Consider the following 24,834-nt stretch of genomic DNA (forward strand, 5'->3'; position numbering starts at 1 on the left):
GAGTGCTTCCCGTGAGCCGGCGCCGTAGTAGCCTCTTGGCAGCAGGCATAAGCTAGCAGAACCAATTTTGACAGCCAGGCATTAAGTGTTCACTGGATCCCAGAGACACAGTGAGGATGCAGCGGCGAGTGAAACGGATGGACACCGCCCCCCGCGCCCACGGCGGGGCCTCTGGCTGCGCTGCGTCCAGCCTCGGTGGTGGCCGCGTGGTGCAATGAGGCAGCTCACCTGCATGAGAAGCGCGTGGGTCCTCTGGAAGTCTCGCTCAGCCTTTGCAGAGCCGACCCATCAAGGGCCACGTGAAACACAGACCAGGCTGGGTGCGGAGTGGCTCTGGGGACGAGGGTAAACCGGTGTGAACGATGACTTTGTGGGGCTGAGTGACCCTCCCTGTGTCACTGGGGTTTGTCTCTGCTTGCTGCCTTCATCTTCCCTCCTGAGCCCCTGCCGGGCTGTGGGACTGTCCACGGCACCCTCAGGGATCCAGAGCTCTCCTCCTCCGTCCCCAGGAAGGGTCTCCAACCCCACAGAGCCATGCGGCCTGGTCCACACTCTTCTTGGCAGCCCTGGGGTGACTCGAGTGGCCGCTGCTGTCCCCAGAGGCCAAGAGCCTCGAGAGGGTGGGGAGATGCACTTAAGACCTCCTCCAGCAGGGCCACCTGGACCCTGCTCAGAGGGAGGCTGGAATCAACTATTTACATTTTTGTACGAATGTAAGTCATTTTGCATCCTCTTTGGCGTATTTGCACGGTCAGCCTTTTGTCTGATTGCGAGATGAAAGACTTTGTCTTTTTTCCAGGAATTCCAGGCATCAGCAAGTGAGTTCAGTAGGAGTTAGTAAGACTAAAATCATTGAGCCTGTGGCTTCAGTTTAAATCAGGAGAAGGATGTAGCTAAGATGGCAAATGGTCTCAGGTCCCGTGCAGGTCTGAGACTGGTCATGGGGCCTGAAGCGCTGCGTGTGGAAAGGGTTCTGAGCTGCAGCCTAAGCTCAGGGCGAAGAGTGCAGGGATTGATTAGTCATGTCTGCCCCAGACTCAGGATGGAGAAAAGGTGCCCAGCACACCTACGATTTTGGCCATGCCTGGAAAAGTTGGACAGATGCTCAGGCTCTTTTTATACAGTTGGGTGATTCAATCAGTTCTGTCAACCAATTCAGTGAAAAAAAAAATCCGGTGAAAAATGTTTGGTATCATGTAGGAAAAAAAGGAAAAAAACTTACCCATTTTACAAATTCTGTTCTTTCACTTTTTATTCAGCTAGGTTGGTAAGTCATAGACATATTTTAAAAGGCGAATTAAATCCAAGAGCTTCTAACTTCTAGTCTGACTTTCCTGAAGGAGTTACTAGGTGATACTTTATAGTTTTATTACACTGTCTTTCTAAATATTTTTCAAAACATTTCACACCTAGTATCTCATTTTGTTCTCACTTGATCCCTGTGACGCTCAGAGATGATCTGACGCATCGTCACGAGAAGGTGAGGGGTCGGCCCTGATCCCTGGCCCCTTCCTTTGTTCCGTGAACTTTCTGCGTCTCCTCTGGGGTCTGGAGGAGATTTCCACCTGGTTGATTACTGTTGCTTTGCTCTCGGGGGGGCCGGAGTCTGTAGGCCGGTGCAGGGACTCAGAATTGGGCCCATGCCGGCTTCATAGGTTCCTTTCCCTAGCAGGCCGATGCCTGAGACCCCACCGCTCTGATGAAATACTTCAGGGTTTATAGGATGGGAGATTTTGTTTGGAAATGAGCACAGCCCGTAGTCATTCATACCCTGGAGTCGTCAGCTGATGCGTCTGAGTCACCCCTCACCATCTCCTGGCACCCGAGGGCCTCCTGGTCCACCTACAGTGGTCTGAGCTTGGCCATATTTGGTTTTCTCGAGCTGGTTGGCTTTGGACGTGTCTTTCAACCTGCCAACACCCGAGTGGGGACCCAGATCCAGCCGTGCATTTAAATGGCAGGCGGTGGAGACATCCAGGGATGTGGGGCCGTTTACTTAACATAAATTAGTTCTCGGCTGTGCATTCCTTTGGTTGTAAACAGTTTAGGGTCATGGCAGCTAGTGTCTTCTCTCCCCCGCTCTCCCCAGCGCAGACCTCCATTGGATTTGTTTCTACAAACAGGGACCTTGAGGATTGCAAGGGGTTCCCCCCTTCCTCCCGCGTGTCCATGCCTCCCCATCCCCGCCGCTTTGCTCCCAGTGGGCTCTGCTAAGTGTGTCTCATCCACTATCTCATTGAGGTAGGAACTCCTCTTATCCCCATTTCACAGAAAAGAAGACTGAGGCTCAGAGAGCTTAAGGAGTTTGCCTGAGGTCACATAGCTAATAAATGGTGGAGCTGGAATTTGACCCCAGCAACTGTTTTCTGAGTCCTTGCTCTGGAAAAGCCCTGCAGTGATTATGTGGTTTCTCTTCCAATCTGGATAGTCTGTTGCTGGGCTTTTGAGATTTTTCTTGGTAGCTTAAACAGCAGCCCATTCGCTGGCAGCACCAGCCTGTGGATCTGTTCAGACCTCCCCCAGCGGGAGGAAAGTTGGGGTTAGGAATGCACGTCATCATGGCAGTGGCGTCAGCACGATGGCCTGGTCCAGACCTCAGATTCAGGGCAGGAGGACCCCGGGTGTGAGAGTCCGGTTTGTGCTCTGCCCCCCGGGGTCCTCCAGGGAGTGGGTGCGCCCGGCCTGCGCTGGGGAGTCCGCCTGCACCCACGGAGCGCTAGCAGGCAGGGAGTCCATCCTGGTATAAACAGCGGTTGGTATATTTAGAACTAATCTCTAGGGACTGTCGTATGTGTTTATCTGCAGGCTCAGAGATCAAAGTCAGGAAGGTGGGTCAGTAAGAAATGCCTGGGTTGACATCCACTTGACACAGTGGCTCTTTCCCAGGGATTCAGGGCAGTCTGATACGTGAGGCCTATTTTAGGGTCCTTCTTTATCGGTTCGGAATTGTCAATGTCTGCACTGCAGTCAAACAGGACTAGCCTGGATCTGCCTTTCCTGACTTGAAAAAGCACCACCACGCAGGCTCGCCTTCCGGGCCGTCTTTCCCAGCGGGCTCATGTGTCTGGGCCCTCCTTTTTCTCCGCAGCCCGCCCGCAGATGTAACCTCCTGATTCACTGTCTAATTTAGGGCAGAAACTTGCAGAGCAATGTCAAGAGGGGCTGTTTTCACTTCTGGATTTTACACATGCTTAATGTTCTTGCTTTGAATGCACTCCAAGAGAATATAATAAATAAAGCCGCGCACACATCTATCTCGGCAGCAGCAGGCCTCACGTGGAGCCAGCTGCTTTGGGGGATAAACCACATTTCTTTTTCCCTCCGAATCTCCCTTCCCTTCCTTCAAATATATCTTTCATTCATTAGACAAAAGAGTCTTCCACAGGGTAGGAAAGGGCACAGCGATTACATCTCTAGCACCAGATATTTTGTAGTCATAAAATTATTTGCCTCTGGCTTTTCTTCCCAGTTTGATTCGCATTTATTCTGGAATCAAACACACCAGTATTGGGCCATTGCTGAATTCTATAAGATGACTCAGTTTGAACAAACTCCTGCTTTATGTAATGGGACTTCTTAAGTGGGCCGCCTGTCGGGAAGGTCCGGGAAGCTCCTGTACTTGGTGCAGGAGGCTGTGTTTGAAGGACATGGGTTCTGCTCTGCAGTACTTTCCACTGAAAGGGAAATTGAGAAATGAACGTGGACTGTCTAGCATGGAACCCAGGACAGGGCAGAAGCACTGGCCAGGCGAGGCTCCCCGCCAGGATCTGGAGCAGACGCTGAGCCAGGTGTGGGTGTTACGGGGACCAGCTGAAGCTTCATGTTCAGCCACGAGGCTGAACAGTGTTCCACGTACCACCCACACGCTGCCCACTCAAGGGGTGAGTGGACATTTGTGTCTGTGATGGTTGATAGGGAATTTAATTTAGGCACAGCTAATAGCTGTGTGTGTGCGTGTGCACGCACGTGTGTGTGTGTGTGGTGGGTTGGTGAGAGTTTCGTGCATTTTGTTTGAATTTGAACATTAGCTAATCTTGTAGGCACTGTTTCATGTTGGGGATGTCTCATATACAATGTGATATTGGGGTTCAGACTTTGCAGTTGATTGTAGATATCTCTTTTATTTCATTTTTTCTTCTCCTGTCTTTTTCAAGAGAGCAGGGAGATATTTATGTATGGATAATGCAAGGTCCATAATGTTATAGATTACAGCTTTTAAATTTTTATTACTTTTTTAAAGAGAAAGATTAGTGGTTTGGGCTCGACTGGGCTGAGTTGAGTTTAGAAATAAAAATAGCCACGATTCATTGAGTATCTAGTGTATGCTAAGCTTTATATCAGGAACTTCATGTGAATTGTGTAATTTAAGTCTCAAAACAGTCGTGTGTTGTAGATATGCATATTTTAACTGTACCGAGGAAGGAATAGGTTCACCCTAGCTAATGCCATGGTATTCCATACAAGTTGGGATCTGGATCTGGATGTAGAGCATAGCATCGGAGGGTAGAGGGTGAGACTTGTGGCCTCAGGCCTATGAGATTTGGGGGAGCAGGAAAGGAGCCCTTTCGTAAAGCCCAGAACGTAAAAGAACTTCCTGTTCAAGAAAAGGAGATGAAGAAAACTCTGTTTACTGCTTTGGAGTGAACAAGAAGGAGGCTCACTGTGTGTCCTGGGGCTTCCTCTGCCCCCTGCGCTGTACCACTCACAGGATGGAGTCTGGGTTTATGCTACTCGCTTGTTACAGGAACTTTAGGATTAAAAAATGGACGTCGATGGTTGGATGGATTAAGAAAATGTGATGTGTACATACTGTCCCCTCCAAATTCATGTTGAAGCATTAACCTCCAGGTATCTGGAGATTGGCCTTTGGGGGGAGATCAGGTTTAGATGAGGTCATGAGGGTGGAGCCCCCGTGTTGGGATTAGTGCCCTTATAAGACCAGACACCAGAGAGCCTCTCTCTCTCTCTACCTTCTGAGGACACAGTGAGAAGGTGGCTGACTCCAAGCCAGGAAGAGAGCCCTCACCACAAAGCAGTCACCCTGGTCTTAGATTTCTAGCCTCCAGGACTGTGAGAAAATGCATGTCTGTTGTTTAAGCCACAGTCTGTTGTATTTTGTTATGACAACCAAGCAGACTAAGACACATACAACGGAATATTATTCAGCCTTAAAAGAGAAGGGAATCCGGTCGTATACTGGGTTGGCCAAAAAGTTCACTTGGGTTTTCCGTAAGATGTTATGGAAAAACCCAAACGAACTTTTTGGCCAACCCAATATTATAACATGGATGGACCTTGAAAACATTATGCTACATGAAATGAACCAGGCACAAAAAACAAATGCTGTTTGATTCCACTTGTTTGAGGGGTCTAAAGCAGTTTGACTCCCAGAAACAGAAGCTAGAATGGTGGTTGAAAAAATGGTTAAGATGGAACGTTTTGTACCATTTTGTACCACATACAAAAACTAGGTCTAGGATAATTGATACCCAAATAGTCCTTCAAAAATAAACACAACCAACTCTGAAGAAACTTCTACATCTCAGGGCCCTCAGTGCTCTCAAAAAATAAGCAATCCTGGCTGAGGCTGTGCTGACAATAAAAAACACAAACCTCATAACAAAATACACCTCCACGAGGAAGAGCTGGCTGATACAAGAAGCAGGAGAGTTAGTGCCCCAACAGCTAAAGTAATGGGGCGGTTTGAAGGGACCATAAAATAAATTTGTTTGAGACAGTTGAAGAGATAAAAGAAGAAATAGAAAACCTAATAAAAGAACAGTTCTCTATGAAAAAAGAGGTTTGAAAAAAGGGCCCAGTAGTACTTTGGAACTGAAAAACAGTTGTTGAGGTAAATAAGTTAATGGGATGGATGAAACATCAGGGTAGACACAGCAGAAGATAGAATCTGTGACTGGAAGTTAGACCTGAGGAAATTGCCCAGAATTCAGCCCTGAGAGATAAACTACTGAATCTATGAAAAAGCAGTTGAAAGAATCAGGGAAGAGAACCAAAAGGTTCAGTATGTGTCTAAATGGAGTTCTGGGAGACAACAGAACGGTGCAAAGACATCATTTTAGAAGCTGATGCCAAGGACATTCCAAAATTGAAGAAGGATATTGATTTTGTAGGTTGCAGTAGCACACTGAGGACTGGGTAGGGTAATTAAAAATACATTGACATCTAGACAGTCAGCATAGAAAACTGCTGAAAAGTCAAAGAAAATGAAAAAATCTTAAAAGCAAGCAGGGAGAAAAGGCAGATTATCTGCAAGCAGCAGACTTCATCAAAACCATAATAGAGGTTAGAAGACAAGGAAACAATATCTTCCAAGTGCTCAGTGGATGTCAAACTAGAATTCTATACAAAGCTAGACTATTTTTCAAGAGTTAGGATGAAAAGACATTTTTTGCGTAAACAAACACTGGGAGCATTTACCTCTAAAATGATCGTGGCTGAGAGAGCTACCAAGAGATGCATTTAAAGAAAGAAGCATTCATTGTTTCTTTTCTTTAAAAGAAGGCTAAGATTTAGCATGGTTTGAAAACAACGTAGTTGTAAATATTGAGCAATAGTAAGGTGGAAGATTAGTGATGGATGGGGTGGGTGCAGAGATCAGAACTTAATGCATTCTAAGGTCTTGGTATTTTTCAGAGGAGTAATGAACTCTCATTGAAAATCCTCCATAGTTCAAAACAAAGGAGAGAAATATCCAGACGTTGACTTTGGACATCCATCATGATCACTAGAATGACAGTTCACGTGTCTTGAATTCTTTCATTTATGTTATTTCATCTAATCTCACAGCAACCATATGAAAGAGATTACTGCTCCTGTTTTGCAAGGTGAGGAAACAGGCTGTGTTTACCTTTGAACCCCCATCCCTCAGAGTACCGCACGGCCACAGGTGTGCTCAGTAAATGGGACCTGGCAACCCAGCCGAGGTCAGCGTGCGGTCACGGCATCAGAAAAGAGCTATCTGGACCATCCAGCTTCAGCCCCTGCCTTCTGCGGGGCCCTGCCCCCATCGTTTACCTGCCTGGGCAAGTGACCTTCTGCACATCTGTAAATGGATGCCCGCGTTCCCGTCTTACACGGCCTCTGGTCTCCCAGGTGACGGGTGCCCTTCAGCCCTTCAGCCCTGGCTGTACTTTCACCTTAGATCACAGGCCAGCGGAGCCTCCTCGATCTTTGTTGTGGTTTCCCAAGCCGGGGCCAGTGTCTGCGAGGTGCCTGGACGCCGTCCCGGCCCCGTGTTGCCAGGAGCGCAGTGAGGATGGGGCATCTGAGCACCTGCCCCCGCACACCTGCCTGGCCACCTGCGCAGGACGCCCGCCCCACCCAGCCGCCCCGCCTGCTCACTGTGGTCTCAGAGCTCGGATTTCTTTACCCAGGGAATTATCAGCAAGGAAGCCAGCGCCTGGGCTACACCAACTGGGAAACCAGTTGCTAGGCTACACGGGACCCTGTTCAGTCACACGCTAGAGGGGGCGCCCAGATGTCCTCCTTCAAGAAGGCTCAGTCAGCGTCTCCGCTTCGAGTAGGAAGGCTCTGTCTTCTCAGGTGTACTTGGGAGTCTGTCTCTCTCTCTTTCTCTCTGTCTCTCTCTCTGTCTCTCTCTGTCTCTCTGTTTTTGTCTCCGTCTGTCTCTGTCTTTATCTCTCGCTGTCTCTCTGTCTCTGTTTCTCTGTCTCTGTCTCTCTCTGTCTCTGTCTCTCTGTCTCTGTCTCTCTGCCTCTCTGTCTTTGTCTCTGTCTGTCTCTCTCTGTATCTCTCTCTGTCTCTCTCTCTGTCTCTCTGTCTCTGTCTCTCTCTCTGTATCTCCCTGTCTCTGTCTCTCTGTCTCTGTCTCGCTCTGTATCTCTCTGTTTCTGTCTCTCTGTCCCTGTCTCTCTGTCTGTCTCTGTCTGTCTCTCTGTCTCTGCCTCTCTCTGTCTCTGTCTCTCTGTCTCTCTCGTCTCTCTGTCTCTGTCTCTCTGTCTCTTTCTGTATCTCTGTCTCTCTGTCTCTGTCTCTGTCTCTCTGTCTCTGTCTCTCTGTCTGTCTCTGTCTCTCTCTCTGTATATTATGTATGTATGTATATAACATGCCAAATTAACTGGTTAAGTCTGTGAAAATAAATCGTTGTGGTGGTGGTTTGATGTGTTTAATCGTGGACTTGCTGTTTGGTTCCCGAATCGCCGGTTGCCTTCAGGGTACAGCAGCTCCTCAGTGGGTCCACCCCACCTGGCTCGCACATAGAAGGAAGGGGAGCTCTGCGTCTCCTTAGATTACTCTGTGTATAACATATGTTAGGTGCCCATTTCTGGCTCCTCACACGTTGCCGTCATCCTCACGAGGGTTTCGTGGTTTCGGTGCATCTGGCTGGACCTGAGATCCATCCATCTCCGCGTGGCTTATGCTGCTGGGCCAGCAGGCCTGGTGGACAGACCGTGTCTTGGAGGCAGACCAAGCCTCGTGCTTGCTGCCGATGGAAACTGCGGGCTCCCCCATGTCCCTGCTTTTCTCCCCAAGAGGCCGTGGCCGTGGGTTCCAGGGCAGCCGTGGTGTTGAGCCACATCTTGTGCTCTTGTGGCTGAGACAGCATTTTGCTTTCACCAGAGCGGCTGGAGGGTCAGGTTACCCCTTCCCGGGGGCGATGGCTCGAGGCAGGTGGGAACGGCATCCGCCCACCAGCATGGGGACCTGGGCTCGCATTCTGCCCCCCTGTCTCAGAGGCAGCCTTGGGGAAAGCCTGACTCCTCAGTTTCTCCAGCTGTAAACTCAGGGCATCAATCTCCACATTGTCAGGAAAATAGAGTGCGATGATAACATGAGAAAATGCTTTGTAAACCCTAAAACATGGCACTCATATAAGGCACCGGTCCTCTCAGGTTGGGAGGTTAATGGCCCTTGCTGTCCCATATTTCAGTGCCAGCAACCATGAGAGCTGTCAGTATATACTGACTATGAGGTGAAGAAGCTGGTGGGCCTGGTGTGGAGGCCGGGCCTTTCCTTTTATAAATGCCCACAATTACGCAGTTACTCACTGAGCAGGTGTTTATTGAGCACCTGCTAAACGCTGGCCACCGGGACTACAAGGGAACGGGCCGGTGAAGTCGTGAGTAATGTTCCCTCCGGCCTCCCAAAGTCAGAAAAATAAGGTGCATTTTTCAGAAACTTAAGTGTATTCAATATAAAGGATTGTCCTTTATGCTGATAATCTCTCTCTCCTGCCCTTTGGTGATAAATGTCTTTTCTTTTACAAAATGGTGGTGATGGTAGATGGTAGTTGAGTTTTGAAAAACTGCCCAGACAGCACATTTAAAAAAGGCCTTACCAGTCCTAGAAATCCAAAAGCTTAGGAACCACTGGTCTAGCCCAACCTCCTGCCCACCGCAGACGGCTCTTTCCATTCCTAACAAGTGGTCATCTGGCTTCTACTCTGACGATTCTGGGAAAGGGGGCCTCACGAACTCGCAAAGCAGCCATTCTGGTTTGGACGAGCCTTTATTTTTTGAAATCAGATAAAGTGAAAGTCTACCGTCCTGTGACATTTGCCCATGCGTGTCTGACCCCTTTCATCCGGAGCAAACAAAATGCATTTACCCTCCGGATTTGTGACTGCGTTCCTTCTAACTTGTTTTCCAGGGTTCTTGCCCTGCTTTCTCCACCCAGTTCTCCAGGGCTTCGTTCTCAACCCTTCACCTTCTTCGGGTCACCTGCACTCTCCTGGGGTCCCTCGTGGAGTCCGTTGCCCAGGGGGACACCAGCCCGGCTGTGGGCTGGCTTGGGCTGATTCCCTCGTGCTGGGCGCTGAGTGCAGATTAAGGAGGAAAAGATTGCTTTCGCCTTTGGCTGTGCGCTTACTGTCGACAGCGAGTTACAGTCTGCTCAACCCCCAGGGTCTCCGCCGTCTACATCGCTGATGAGCCAGGGGGCCGCCCGCCTTCTGTTTGGGCAGTGACGTTTTTTCGTGTGAGTGCAGGACTTTGTATTTGTGCCTCTTATATTTCATCTTGTCAGTTTGGACAAGTTTGCAAACAAGTTTCCATAGTTTCAGTGGATTGAGGTCACTCGACTCTTGGTTCAACCTTCCAACTTACCAGCGATTCCTCCCAGATTTGTGTCAGCAGCACAACTGACAAATTTGCCTTCATCCAAATTTTTTAATTCCGTGTTTAAAAAGCGAGAGCCAAGGACAGAGCTGTGGGTCCCATCAGTAGAGACCTTCCAAGCTTAGACGCATCTGTGAATCAGTACTCCAGACATCTGTGTATGGAGGCGGTACATCTGTGTGTCAGCTGACTGCGGACCCACCGGAGTGCGTGTCCACACTGAGGATGTGAGTTCTGTGTCCGACCCGTTCCTGAACCCGTCACTGCTAGGACGATGACTTCCAAATTTACCTTTGCAGCCCACATGTCTGTCTCAAGTTCACATTTTTAATTTGCTACTGGACATGCCTGGAATGTTTCAAGTCCCTCAAAATCAATTCATTCTCTCGCTGCCCCCGAAAGTCTTTCTCCCTTCCTGTGGTCACTGTTTCCGTGATGGCGCCACCACGTTGGTTCAGCCGGACACGGGGCCCTGTCCCCCACATCTTAGTTTTCTTCTCGCTCCAAAGCGAACTCAGTCACCCGGTCTTGGAGGCTCCCCTTCCTTGATATTTCATCGCCCAGCCTCGGACTCTGATCTGCCTGCCTCGGTGGCTGTAAGAGCCTTCTGAGTAGATGCTCCATCCTGGTTCACCCTGACTCTGTCCCCAGGAAGCAGAGCGGATGGCTTTCTGTCGTTACGCAGCTCCCACCCTCGGCCGGCTCCCTGTGGATGGTAAACGGGGCTGGGCCTTCACAGTCTGGCCTTTACTCATCTCAGCAGCCTGATGGCTTCCACCAGCCCCAGGCGCCAGACGTACCGCCTGCTGCTGGTTCCCAGATGCAGGATACTCATTGGTACTTTGCACGTGCCGTTCCTTTCACACTTTCTAGTCAAGCTTCCCCGCCTCTGGGGCTCCTTCCCTGACCGTTCCAGGCGGGGTGAGGAGTTCCTTTTCCAAGCTGTGGTCACCTCTGGCAGACCCTTGAGATACCCAGTTACGTGGAGGATATCTGCTTTCCCCACTTGGTTGGGGCCCTTTCGGACAGCGACTGAGTTCTCTTTAACGTCGTAGCCACGACCAGCTCAGGGGCCCAGCGACAGGTGCTCAGGGTTTGCGGAACGAATGGGGGCATGGGTAGCCCGACACATCATTTCCTGTTAATTTCCCCGCTCACCAGCCCTCCCAGAGTCTGTGTCGGTGGCATCCCTTTGATTCACTGGCCTTGTGATCCTATTAAAAAAAGTAAAAGAGGTACTTTGACATCGATTAGGTTTTTCTCCAAATCATCTGATTTCTCGTCCACTCTCAGCGAGTTCACGCCCATTTTTCCTGCTTGGTTGCAGGTTTCTTTCCCCGCCCCCGTGTGAGTGAGGGCAGCAGCCCCGCAACTCACTGGCTGGACACGATATGTACTTTCCGGTGACGTCATGATGCAGGCACTCCCTGCCAGGTGGCCTTCCGCAAGGGGCTTCAGTCACCCAGGCCCTATTCGTCCTGTGCTCGGCCCTCGTTCAGGTCATCAGGGTCTCTCCATCCAGCTGATTTGCGGGGCGGGGGGAAGAGAGGGCTGCAGATGGGAAGGCAGGGATCGTGTGTGGGAGGTTCTCCCGGCCGGGACCGGCTGCAGCACCGTCACTGCTGTTCACGCTTCAGTGGCCAGAACTTAGTCACAGGCCGTGTCCAGCTGCCAGGGAGCCTGGCAACTGCGGGCTCGCTGTGGCCCAGGAGGAAACGGGACGCAGACACTGGTGCATTCCCAGTTCCTGCCACACCCTCAGGCTCAGCTTTCATCCCCTCGTGTGCCAGGCTGCATGCACCCCGGAGCCCTTCTTGCCCCGGCTCTTTTCCGTGCTCTGAGCACACAGCTCTGCCGTCGCCCAGCCCGGGCCTTGCTGGTTGCTTTCTGCCTTCGCATTCTCTATATCCTCCAGTCCGTGGGACCTCGGTCCTCTCTGCTTGCTGATTGGGCTGGACTTGACTCCCCATCTCTCCAGTCTCCTAGCAACCCTCCTTGCCTTGCTCACGTGTCTGGGCCTAGACCGTCTGATCCTTGGTACCTGTGCCATCGCCATGTGTGTGCCTTGGATGGGGGCCCGCCTGAGTCCAAGTCTCAACAGGACAGGGTAGAGTCCTTTCAAATGTCTAGCGCTTTGAAGTCCTTCCTGTGATGCTGGGTGTGGATAGAGGCTATTTTTAGAGACAATGAGAGAATGTAAAGACTAGCAATGAGAGGCATAAAATAAGACAGTGGAAAACACGGCTTCGGGAAGCCGACGGAACCGGTGCTGTGTATCTGGAAGGAGACAAGCCCGAAGGGAAGCACCAATCTTTATATAGAAGTAAAAAGTTGGTTTAAAAATTGTTTTAAAGGTGATGGTGCTAGGGTAGAAGTTCTTTTGTTACTCTGGAAAAGAAAGTGTCTCACATTTTAGTGTGGGATTTTTAGGTAAGAGACGAACACAGAATTCATGAATTCCAGAATTTGGGGATCTGGGGGTGGGTTCCTGAGAGAGGTCAAGTCATGTGCTTTCTTGGAAAAGACCGTGAGTGGGAGAGCCCGTCTCGTAGACGTGACCTGCTGGTGCAGGAGGTGGAGGGGCAGCTCAAAGTCTCCCTCCACCCCTGCGATTCTTTAAAAAAAAAAAAGCTGGTGCTGTGCTTTTGGCTCGTAGCTCTTCTAAGAGATGCTCGTAGTTCAAGTATTTGTCTCTGGGTGATATTTCCCAATGATTTCATGAGGGGAAGGGGTATTGTCTTGTAGATTTGGAAGTACAATGCCTGAATTCCATGCCCTATTGTATCACCCACTCACTCTGCAGTCACCCGCCGGGCAGGTCACTCCTCCCATCTTTGGATAGTCTGCTTACCCGTTAAGTGGGGATGGATTTGCAGGAGGTGTGGCTGAGAATTCCTTCACGTTTCCAACATGCTTTAGGATACGCAAGGCAAACATCCTGGACCATATACATTTGTGAGGTGTGTTTCTCTGCACCTTGGTCCTTCGGTTCTTGCCTTGAGACGTGTGGCTCTTTGCAAACATTGCTTCTTAGAAACAGCCCCCTAAATTTGTGTGCCCCTCCCAGTGAGACCTGCAGGGTGCCCTCCGATGGGTCGGGGGCTGGGGGTGGGCGGGAAGCCGGATGCTGACACCTTCAGGCCAGCGACCTGCCGTGGAGGCCGTGAGTGAGGTAGTCAGCAGCCTGGTTGCTTGGTCGGGACTGGGGGCTTCACAGGAGTTGGTTCCTCCATGCCTCAGCCTTCTCATCTGCGAAGTGGGTATCATGTAGTGCTCGCCGGTGGGGATGCTGAGAGGATTACGTACGTGAACACAGGTAAAGCCCTGAGAATGGGGTCTGGCCCATAGTGAATGCTCTGCAGGTATTAACTCTTGTTCTTAAGCAAGAATTTCAGGAGGTGCCCCCGGCTGGGTTTCTGTCCTGTGACTTGCTTCTGTCCATGTTGAGGGCTGACCTGGGCCTGCAGACAGGAGGAGAAGGACCTGCACTGTCCTCGTGCTGCCCAAGTTATGTCGGGGTGGCTCTCAGCAGCCGGGGGTGGGGAGCTGTGTTTCAGCTTCCGGCGCTTGTTGAAATGGTTGTTACATGTGGTCGCAGATTCCCCTGCGAGAGGCCGACCTGGGAGCTCGCCCTCTGTCGATGTTCTCAGATGAGTCCAGGAGATGCTGTATTTCAAGCGGGGCGCTTCGGGGGTTGGGGCGTGGGGCTCCGAGACTCCTCCGTGCTTCAGAGTCTAACCAAACTGAAGCGCTTCCCCGCTCGCAGCGACCCTTCCGCCCTGCCTCTGATCCTGGGTTCCCCAGCGATTTCACCTGCTCGAAGCCGCATGGGGAAGGCCCGGCGGGGTGGAGACGGGGTGTCCTGTGAGCGCGTGCAGGACAGCTGTGTCGTGTTCACCGACAGCTGGGGCCTCTTCCGCGAGCCCCGGCCCACCGCTCCCTGCCCTGCGCTGCTGTCCCCTCGGCTGAGGCCCCGGACCCTGCGGTGGGCCGGGACGGAGGTGGAGGAGATGGGGGTGGCGCTAGCATAAGCACCACTTGCAAAGAATGGGATTAATTTGCAGGAAGCTAAGGCCACACCCTTGTGAAAGAACAAAGCCACCAACTGTCCGTGGGGCACCTCCCACGTGTGTGGCACCACTCGGGGGCCGAGGGAGGCCCTGGGGTGGCCGGACGTGACTCCTGTCCTTGGAGAGCTCACGGTCTCCTGGGGGGCACACGTGTAAACAGGACAGGCCTGCGGAGCCAGCTGAAGGCAGGGCTGGGAACTGTCACACAGGCTGTGCCGGGCTCATTGGTGCACGTTATACACTCGGAGAATGGAATGATTTTTGTATTTGTTTTATTTTGGTGAAAAACACGAAACGTAAAGTTTAACCATCTTAACCAGGCTTAAGTATACAGTCTAGTGGTGTGAAGTACATTCGCATTGCTGTGAGATAGATCTCCAGAACTTTCTCATCTTGAAAAACAGAAACTCTGTCCCCATTGAATGACGACTCCTCACCCCCCACCCCCAGCCCCTGGAAACCACTCTTCTACTTTCTGTGTCTATGAACTTGACTCCTCCAGGGACCTCATGTAAGTGGAGTCATACAGTAGTCATCTTTTTGTGTCTGGCTTATTTCACTCAGTGGAATCGTCAAGGTTCATCCATGTTGCAGCCTGTCACAGAATTTCCTTCCTTTTTAAGGCCGGATAGTGTTCGATTGTATGGATGGACCACATTTTGCTTATCCATCTGTCCGTCTGTCTGTCTGTGGACACTTGGGCTGCCTCCACCTGTTGGCTTTTGTTAGTCATGCTGCCATGAACATGGGTATACCGATATCTCTTCCAGATACTGCTTCCAGTTCTTCTAGGTAAATGACCAGAAGTGGGATTGCTGGATCATATGGTAGTTCTACTTTTAATTTTTTTGAGGAACCTCCATACTGTTTTTCCGGGGTAGTTGCACTGTTTTACATTAACATCAGCACAAGAGTTCCGGTTTCTCCACATCTTCACTCCCACTTGTTGTTTTCGGGGTTTTGACAGTAGCCATCCTAATGGGGATGAGTTGGTATCTCACTGTGGTTTTGATTTGCATTTCTCTGATGATCAGTGATGTTGAGCATATTTTCATGTGTTTCTTGCCCATTTGTATATCATCTTTGGAGAAATATCTATTCCAGTCATTTGTCCATTTTTAAATCAGTACCTGGAGGCTTTTGTTTCTGTTCTGCCCATCCCCCCAGACGTCTGGCGTCGGCAGAGATGGCCAGACCAGTTCAGCCCCAGCAGAGGCCGAGAGCAGGACTTCCCCCAGGAAGTCCCAGAAGTGGGGCTTGCTCGTGGCCATCGGCCAAATAACCAAGACCACTGAACTCTGCCCTCTTCCTGCTCTTTCAGTTTGCAGTGGTTTTACACAGGTGAGATGCTGGGTGTATTCATTTCCCGTTCCTGCTGTAACAAATCATCACAGACTTAGTGGCTTAAAAAAGCATCATTCTGGAGGTCAGAGGTCTAAAATGGGCTCCACCCCTTCTGGAGACTCTTGGGGAAGAACCTGCTTCTTTGCCTTTTCCAGCTTTTAGAGGCCCTGTCCTGCACCCACACTAGCTACGCCTCCACGTTGCACGCTGGGGACACGCGTGTTTGCATGCACTCACTTCGACACGTGTGCGTGTGTGTGTGTGCGTGCCCAAGGTGCCCAGTCATGGGAGGGCACTTGCTGTCCCGACCCTGTATCCCAGGCAGGCAGCGCTCCCTCCCCCCCGTCGTGACCCCTTTCCACACTTGCTTGATCTCCGGTGACTTGGGGTCAGTGGGTGGGGTTTCGTAACTGCTTGGCTCAACCAGGAGGTTGGACGGGGCACCGACCATCCTGAGTGGGAGCCCCAATCCCATAGTTTTATAAGGAAAACTGCCTTTCGTCCCTGGGGTCAGCACACAGGGTCTCAGATGCCGGCGGCCAGGGCACCACCCATCACAAAGCTGTGTGTGGTCCAGTCTGTTTTCTACGGAAAGGACGCTTTTCTTGGTGGGATGCTGAGTGCAGAGAGCAGAGCCTGGCAAGTGGCCCACGGGCCCCGTCCCCTCCTGGACGTGTGTGGAGACAGGTGACTCTCACCATCCAGGTCCCACGTCTGCTCTGCCCCCATTGGCCAGTTGTCATGTCCCCATTTCACAGACCGGGAAAATCCAATGTTGACAGGTTCCCACTGAGTCAGACGTGCAAGGGGGGCTGACGGTCCGGGGGTTGTGGCTCCAGGGCGTCAGCCGGGCCAGGAAGAACAGCTGGGAGAGGCAACAGGGGCCCGGAGGCTGGGCGCCGTGGGGAGCAGGCATCGCACACCCCGCTCTTGGAGTCACAGCCGTCCTTGTCCATCCGCTGTGTCTGTGGTGCTTTTCAGATTCAAGCGTTTATTAGCATTAAAGGGGGGGAACTCAGGGGTGGGGAGGGGGGCGCCGTCTGGAAAGCCTGTTCCTTTCGCCAGCACGTTCCAAACAATAAACTCTTCCGCCACCCACATGCCAATTGTGGAATCAGGGAATGCAGAACTGTGTACAGGGCCTTAGAGGTCCTTTGGTCAACTTGACCGAAGCACAGAGGGGGGCTGAACTGGTCCAGAGTCACACAGCCTCTGGTGGAGGGCAGGAGACATGCACCCAGGCCCAGCGCACCTTGTCCTCGGTCTCCTTGCCGAGGAGGAGAGCTGCCAGGGCTGGGGGGTCGAGGGCTGAGAGCTGGCACCCTGCCCGGTGGCCTCCCCTTCGTTGCTGCAGGCCCGGGGTTCGGCTCACTTGACAATAAGGTCAGCAGTAAAAGGACCCCAGTGAATGACTGCCGTTCACTGCAGCTTCACGAATGGCTGCACCCGCTAAGGGCTTGCAAGGGTTTTAAAACCCTTGGAACAGCTCAGAGCTTCGCAGGCCTCGGGCATGTCGCCCACCTGCCCGTGCTCCGGGCTCGGAGGGAACATGAGCTTCGGTCCCGAGTGGCTCCTGCTCGGCGCTGTCACCACTAGGCTCTCCTGCTTCCTCTCCGGCTCCCTTATTCCCTCAGTTCCCTCTTGGTTTGTCCCCAACACCCAGGGTTTCCACACCCCCTCCGCTCTCCCGCTGCCCCGCTGGCTCCATGGACCAGCCCCAGATCCGACTTGCGGCAAAGGTTGTCAGCCTCCTAATTACGTATGGACCCGTTTGGAGGACAGTCACCTAAACGGGGCCAGTGCCGCAGACATGGTTTCACAGCATTTCTACAGCTCCGGTTTCTGCTCCGTGAATCATCGCTCCGTTCTGGGATGAAAACTGAAAGTGCCTTGACCTCTGCCTTCCCTTTGGGCTCCTAAAGATGGACTTTCCCAACTCCCCAGCTCCCAACTGGCCCAGCCTGTGGATGCACTTGAGGCATCTGGGCAGCTCCGAGGACCACCCCCACCCCGGGCGGCAGCCACTGCCCGGGCCGCTGCCCCACACCAGGACCCAGTGTCTCCTCTGTCCTCCTCGGGGAAAGGATGGAGTGAAGGCCGAGAGGGCTCAGAGGCTCCTGGTCTGGAAGGTGTCAGAAAAACCCAAGGAGAAGGAAGGGCAAAGGCCGAGCGGGGCTCAAGAGGGACAGGAGACAATGCACGCAGAGGGAGGGACTCAGGAGGCTCCGAGGAAAGAGCTTGGGCTTGAGATCCAGAGGGCCTGGAGGGCTCGGTGGGTAAGTCGGTCCCAGCCTGAGTCCCACGTGGTGTTGTCATTGGCAACGGGAAGTCTCAAGACATGGGCGAGAAAGTGGATTCCCTCAGCAGACACGTCTCTTTATACCGGCTGTGCCGGGCGCAGGCTGGGCGTGGGCTGCAGGGAGGACCCACCGCGGCCGCCCAGGGATGCTCTTGCACCCGGGCAGAGCCGGGGACAGGCTGGGGCTCGTGGGGTCCTCAGACCTGAGCTTTCTTCCCCAGAGAAGGCGGCCCCGCCTGCCCAGGTGTCCTTCCTCTTGGACTGTTCTTCCAAGTTCTCTGAGTCCAACACTCATTCCTCTTTGGCTTTTAAAATGAAACTGAATTGAATTAAATTTTTTATTTTTTTAATATTACGTAAAATCGACACAACACAAAATTTACCATCGTAACCTTTTTAAAGTATATAATTTAATGGCATTAAGTGCATTCCCATTGTCGTGCTACCATCACCACCATCATCTCCAGAACTTTTTCGTCTTCCAGATGAAACTCTGTCCCCATTAAACACTAGCTCCCCACCCCCTCCCCCAGCTCCCCACCCCCTCCCCCAGCTCCTGGCAGCCCCCGTGGTACTTCCTGTGTCTGTGAACCTGACTGCTCTGAGGGCCGCCTATAAGTAGATCATATGGTATTTGTCTTTTTGTGGCTTATCTCACTGAACATTTTGTCCTCAAGGTTTCAAGTTGAAGCGTCTGACACATTGCGTCAGAATTTCTTTCCTTTTTAAGATTGAATAACAGTCCATCGTACGTAGAACATTTTGTTGATCCATTCGTCTGTTGATGGACACTGGGGCCGGTTCTCCCGTTTGACTATCCTGCACAATGCTGCTGTGAACATGGGTGTCCCCGCTTTCTTCTTTTGCATAAATACCCATAAGTGGAATTGCTGGATTGTATGGTGAGTCTATGTTTAGTTTTTTGAAGAACCACCGTGCTATTTTCCATCAAATTTGCACCATTTTACCTTCCCGCCCACGGTGCACAGGGTTCTGCTTTCTCCACGGCCTGGCCAGCACTTGTTTTCTCTGGTGTTTTGATGACATCATCCTAATGGGTGTGAAGCGCTCTCTCTGGCTTTGAGGACTTCACTGTAGACCCTGTTGAGACCCCGAAGTCCTGGGGAATCCTGGGGTGATAAACTAGAGAAGAAACGAGGGCTGGAGGGCCGTGCTCTCTGTGTTGCCCTTCCTGGCTGCATGGCCCTGAGGTTGAACTTACCCTGTAAGCCCAGGCCAGCTGGGGGCCGCCACCGAGGACGGCTGAGCGCCCTCTCCCAGGCCACCCCTCTAGCCGAGAGCCGGCCAGGGAGCAGAGGGAAGTGGGTGGTGGGCTGCACCCTCTCGGCCCTTGTCCTGAGGCCAGTGCGGGGGAGACCCAGGCACCGTGGAACTTGGTGGGAGTTGGACCGGCCGGGGAGGGGTGACGGCTGGGACCCCAGGGCTCTGGGAGCTGCGTATCTGAGCCGGAAGGACTTTTATGGTGACTGGCCGGGTCTCCTCACTCTGAAGAAGAGGAAGTCAGGAGCCAAAGAGAGAAGTGATTCGCCCATGTGCCCAGAACAAGTGGCGATGGAGCAGGGCCTGGAATTCAGCTCTCTTGGTTTCTGGCTTGGCCCTTCCCCGCAAACTCAGGGAAGCGTCAAGGTGGTTTCATGTCTGTTTGCAGCTTAATGTTTACCAAGGGGAGACAGCCTCAGGGCCGCTTGCTCATTTTTTCGTTGCCTTTTCCCCTTCTCGCCTGCCTGCTGTCTGGCAGAGGTGTCGTGGGGGTGAATGAGATAAATGGCGTTGACTTTGCTGAATGAAAGAAGTGTTATGCTTTATACAGAGCGTGGCTAATGAAGTGGCCTGTGAGTGCAGAGGAATCAAGTCACGCGCTGCTTTTGTCCCACCTGGATGAGAATTGGCGACGTCCGGGAGGAGGACAGAGTTCCGAGCATGCACGTATTTGTGTGTGTTACGTGTGTAGTGTGTAAATATGTGCGGGACCCCTCCCCCCGCACAGTGCAATCCCACGGACGATGGAGAAATTTCAGAGCCTTCCCCTGACGGAGGGTCCTTGGAAAATGGAGCATGGTTTTCAGGGATCTGTGGAATTCTCTGTATTCTGAATTCTCTGGATAGATTCACTTTTTCACAAGTTGACACTACCAATATTTGTGTGTGAGATACAGCACTTTTTAAGAGGTGGTTTCTTAACAAGGAGGGGATACTTCTAGGAAAAAGTCTTTTTTTTTTTTTAAATTTATTTATTTATGGCTGTGCTGGGTCTTCGTTTCTGTGCAAGGGCCTTCTCTAGTTGCGGCAAGTGGGGGCCACTCTTCATCGCGGTGCGCGGGCCTCTCATTATCGCGGCCTCTCTTGTTGCAGAGCACAGGCTCCAGACGCGCAGGCTCAGTAATTGTGGCTCACGGGCCCAGCTGCTCCGCGGCACGTGGGATCTTCCCAGACCAGGGCTCGAACCCGTGTCCCCTGCATTGGCAGGCGGATTCTCAACCACTGCACCACCAGGGAAGCCCTCTTTTTTTTTTTTTTTTAATAAAACAGCTTTTGTGTTTTATTTCACATCACTGAAGATCGTTCCTCTCCTTTGGTGCCCTGAGGCTTTATGTGTGGGCACGTGTGGAGTGATTCTTATTAAGTAATACTTCATGTTTGGGTAGAATCTCATTTAGTCCTTGCGACTGTCATGTAAGGAATGCATTATTCTCTCTGTTTTACAGATCAGTAAGCTGAGGCCCAGGGAAGCGTACATCACTGGGCACTCGGCAGGGTGGTTGGTGGTGTGAGTGATGGTCACCGGGTCGGGGGCCTGGGTTCTGACACCGTGAGGCTGGAGGAAAGCCACTTCCTCCCTCTGATGTCTGGTTCTGCTAGAACTTCTCCAGAGGGCTTGCGTTTATATGATGGCACGTCTCAGGCCCGGGGACGGGATCCAGGAGTCCTCTCCCCACGTGTGCACATACCTGTTCAGACCTCATGGAGCCCAGTTGATATTACACGAAATTGTTATTAAAGATCAAGAAGACAAGGAAAAGGAAAGGATCTTGCCCATGTTTCTCGGCTAATTTCCAAATCTACTGCTTCACTTTATCCCAAACCTGGATCCTTTTGTTTACAGAGAGCTGCAGCTGGAGACACGGGTGCAAACGACCCTCATTCCTGGGCACAGGTTGTGGTCGGCAGAGGGGTGCACAGAGGGGCTGCAGACCCATCCCGGGACTTCTCGCTCCTCTGCGCCTGCGGGCAGGTGCTGTGTTTTCCTGATGTGCTGGAGTTTGGGAGGAAGAGGCCACAGGGTGGCCAGTTCACCAGGTGGGGTCTGCACACTCCCCACCCCCCATGGGTGGTCAGCAGCTGGACGAGAATCTGATGCTGGTTTGGCCGCAGTCATTTTGGAAGTGTACTTAAACAATCAAACAAAATCCCAACGGTTTTCTTTCTGATGACCAAAGAATTATTTAGTGTACAGAATTTGGAAAATACTCTAATGAAAACAGTAGCTGGTACTTACAAGGGTCTTGCCCTTGAGCACTATTCTAAGGGTTGTCCCTTATTAACCCAGCTTCGATAGCCTCTGTTGTTATCTCCGTTTCACAAGGGAGGAATCTCAGGTACCAAGAGGTCAGGTGACTGGTCCAGTCACAGGGCTGTAACTGACAGGGCTGGAACCCAGCCCGCCTGGTTTCTGAGTCCAGGGCCCTGTGTGCCAGGCTGACCTGCCTCTGTGCAAATGAATGTCACTCGTCACCTGAAGATAACTGCTAATAACATTTCTGTTTTTTAAAAATAATAAATTATTTTATAATTTATTTATATTCAGTTTCCTTTTAGCCTTTCTCCTATAAAAAAAGTCTTTTATAAAATTGAGGTCCTACGGTATATACTTTTTTGGACTCTGTTTCTGTTGCTTAATATTATGTTGTAAAAATTTTCTCGATATTATTTTTCTTTTTTAAATTAATTTTTATTGGAGTAGAGTTGCTTTACAAAGTTATGTTAGTTTCTACTGTACAGCAAAATGAATCAGCTATACATACACATATATCCCCTCCTTTCTGGATTTCCTTCTGTATATTATTTTTCAAAAACATAATTCTTATGGCTTCCTAAAATTCTATCATGTGGATCTGCATTGGTTTATCTAACCAGTGCCCCAGTGGTGGTCTTTGGGGGATCTCCAGTTTGGTGTTGGTATAATTCACACCATGGTGAATACTTACCCAGGTTCATGGCTTGCTCGAGTCTCCGTCTGGTTCCCTAGGACAGCTTCTGCGAAGGGGAGTGAATGTCTGCGTTTCCTAGACTCTCCTGACAGGGTTTGCTCCCCTCTGGCGCAGCGAAAGGGGCCTGGGCAGGGTCCCCGGTGGGGCTGGCGGGGCTCTGGGCTCAGCAGACCTTCTCTCCTGCGGAGCGGGCGTGCTCTTGGTCGTGAGGGTCTGAGTCTGAGCTCTGGGCTCCGAGCCTCCGCTGGGCTCTCCCGCTGGTCTGCTGAGTCAGAGCTGGTTACTGCTGGTTCTCAGAGGTGCCCGGCCCCCCTCAGTGGGTGAAATAAGTGGGCAGGTGAGTGTCAGTGAGGGAAGCGAGGCTTTCTGCCCCCCCACCCTCCCAGATGGTGAGAAGGAACTAGGTTGGGGCCACTGAATCTACTAAAAACTGTCCTCGCAAGGTAGCACTGCCTCCCATGTTCTAGTTCTGGTGATTGGGAAAGGTGTGGTCTCTCTGTGTCTCTTTTTCCTTCCAATAAAATGGGGCCAAAGCAGCAAACCCCTCAATCATGGGGCCAGAGTCTAAGTGATGAATGTTAAGGGAGAAAAGATCATGGGGCCAGAGTCTAAGTGATGAATGTTGAGGGAGAAAAGATTATGGGACAGTTACATTCTGCAACATCCACTTATTGATTCATTCAGCACACTTTCAGTGAGCATGCGTCACATCCAGGCATCTCTGGGCTCGGGGGAGCAGTGGTGAGTAGGGTGGATGAGGGCCCTGCTTCTTGGGGTTTCCCTTCTGGTGTGGGACAGGACACAAACCTCCACTTAACAAGAACATAACCACATTTACCATATGGCAAACATACTGATCTAAATAATCAAATAGCATTGTCTCTGTGAACTTCTGCATAGAAATCTGTGAAGCCTAAGCAGAAATTCTGCAAAGAACTTCCGTGCAGGCACTGTGCTTTGAGCACCTCCTGGGTGACTGCTGTGCTAGGATTTCTGAAGCCACAGAGCTGGTTCCTGCTCGCAAGGGGCTTACAGCTCGTTGGGAGAATCGGAGAGGGGCCCCTGAACTCCTCGGGCTTTCATCGGCCGAAGCACAGGAGGGGGAGTTGGTGTTTGGGTCCCGCGGGTGCTTTGCCAGGCTACTGTGGCCCTCATCCCGTTTTCTGCACCCTTCCCGTCCCCAGACATCGGCGACCTGGAGGATTTCCCATTTTTCTAGCTGGTACCTGACCTCAGCCAGGGCTGGATCTACTTGTTTTTTTTACTACAAAGGCTACTTTGCGGTGACACTTAAAAAGCTGAAATGCTGACTTTCAGTGAACTTGAGGGAATTCTCAACTAGGTCCTGTAATTTAGGTTTGCCGTCACCAGGTGGTGACAGGTGCCTTCGTTCAAATAGCAGGAGGGTGCGATGTGCCCCCTCCCCCTGCTTGGATATAAGCAGGAGAAGTATTCTCTCACTCTTCGTTCAAATAGCAGGAGGGTGCAGTGTGCCCCCTCCCCCTGCTTGGATATAAGCAGGAGAAGTATTCTCTCGCTCTTGCATTTGACGACCTTTGGCGGCGGGACATGGTTCAGCGTGCGCATGTATCAGTTTGCTTTCTGGCTGTTCTTCTTCCTTCTGTTCTCTGAGGTCAGTGTAACCTTGAGTACTGCGGGGGCGTGGCTTTCTGGTTAGGGTCCTCTGCAGATGGAGGCTAGTTTGCTTCCATGGGAGTCCCTCCCCGGATTCTTTTTCCTTGTCTTTCCTTTGGACTTGCTGCCCCGTGAAGAGCAGAGACCAGGTTTTGTTTGCGGGATCGCTGGAAGGTGAGAATGCTGGTCCCCTTACGCTCTTCCCATTGGCTTGGGCTTCCAAAGTGCTCCAGGTTCTCTGCCTTGGCGCCGTCATCAGATGGAGGTGTGATGGAGCACAGAAAAGAGGCGGGTTTATTTACGGCAGCGCCTGCTGGGTTGAGTTGAGGAGACGGCCACAGATGTCCCTGGTCCCTCATTGTCTCTGTGTTTCGGAGCAGATTTGACTCCTGTGGTCCAGGGCCCGTTCAGAGCACCGTCATCTCTCATGAACTGTGTGTGTAGCAGGACGCGGGAAGAGGAGGGCGGAGGGACCGAGAGGAGGCTGTTGAAAAAAGTGCAGTAATAGCCCAGCTAAGAGAAGGAGGCAGATGTACAGCTCACGGCTGACACGCTCAGGAGACCCTCTGGGGGCTTGGTCTGGGGAGAGGGCTTTTGCATCTCGGCTGGGATGTCCCCGGACTCTCGTGGGCCCAGCTTGGGTTGGGGGAAACGTCAGCTTCCCCATCTGCCCATTGGGAAAACCAGTTACTCATTCGTCTGTCGAGAGTATTAACCCCTGAAAAATGACTTTTTTGTTTCTGTGTTGTTTGTTGGATCTTAGGCTCTTGTATGCTTTGAAAATATGTCTTTCTGCATAGAGTGGTTATTTCCTGATCAGAAAATCCACCCACCCAGCAGCCTCTGAGTCAGGTCTTGATTGCTTTTTTAAAGTTCCTTCACAAGTTGGGATTCAGGGCTCTGGGAGGACGAGGACCGTCTCCCGTTTCTCCTTACCCTGCTCTTCCCATCACGACTCCGCTTTAAATATAGACGCGTGCCGTCCACAGTGTGGCTACTGGCCACGTGAGGGTACTTAGATGTAAATCACCTGAAATTAAATATGAATACAATGCAAAGTGTAGTTCCTCAGTTGCACTAGCTCCTGTCAAGTGCCTAAAGCCCATGCCTGGTGGGTACCATGTTAGACACCCCGGAATTATGGAGCGTCTCCGTCATCG

The 24,834-nt window shown here is 51.6% G+C and overlaps 1 protein-coding gene and 1 long non-coding RNA gene across 25 annotated transcripts in view; both read left to right on the top strand.

Moving 5' to 3' along the window:
- Window positions 1-24,834, top strand: part of CACNA1C (calcium voltage-gated channel subunit alpha1 C) — a 559,192-nt gene that overhangs the window by 97,584 nt on the left and 436,774 nt on the right. Inside the window, exon 1 of one of the 24 annotated variants that reach the window (XM_082422038.1) lies at window positions 18,348-18,712. The exons of the other annotated variants lie outside the window; for them this stretch is intronic. The gene's annotated coding sequence lies outside the window, so the exon portion shown is untranslated. Of the gene's footprint in view, window positions 1-18,347; window positions 18,713-24,834 lie in introns of those variants that run through there. 24 annotated transcript variants of the gene reach the window in all.
- On the top strand, window positions 18,719-21,625 carry LOC309641754. Its single transcript, XR_014252756.1, has 2 exons — window positions 18,719-20,038; window positions 20,330-21,625. It is a non-coding gene; the product is annotated as an uncharacterized lncRNA (long non-coding RNA).

This window comes from Balaenoptera physalus, assembly GCF_965194825.1.
Source record: "Balaenoptera physalus genome assembly, chromosome: 13".
Classification (NCBI taxonomy): domain Eukaryota; kingdom Metazoa; phylum Chordata; class Mammalia; order Artiodactyla; family Balaenopteridae; genus Balaenoptera; species Balaenoptera physalus.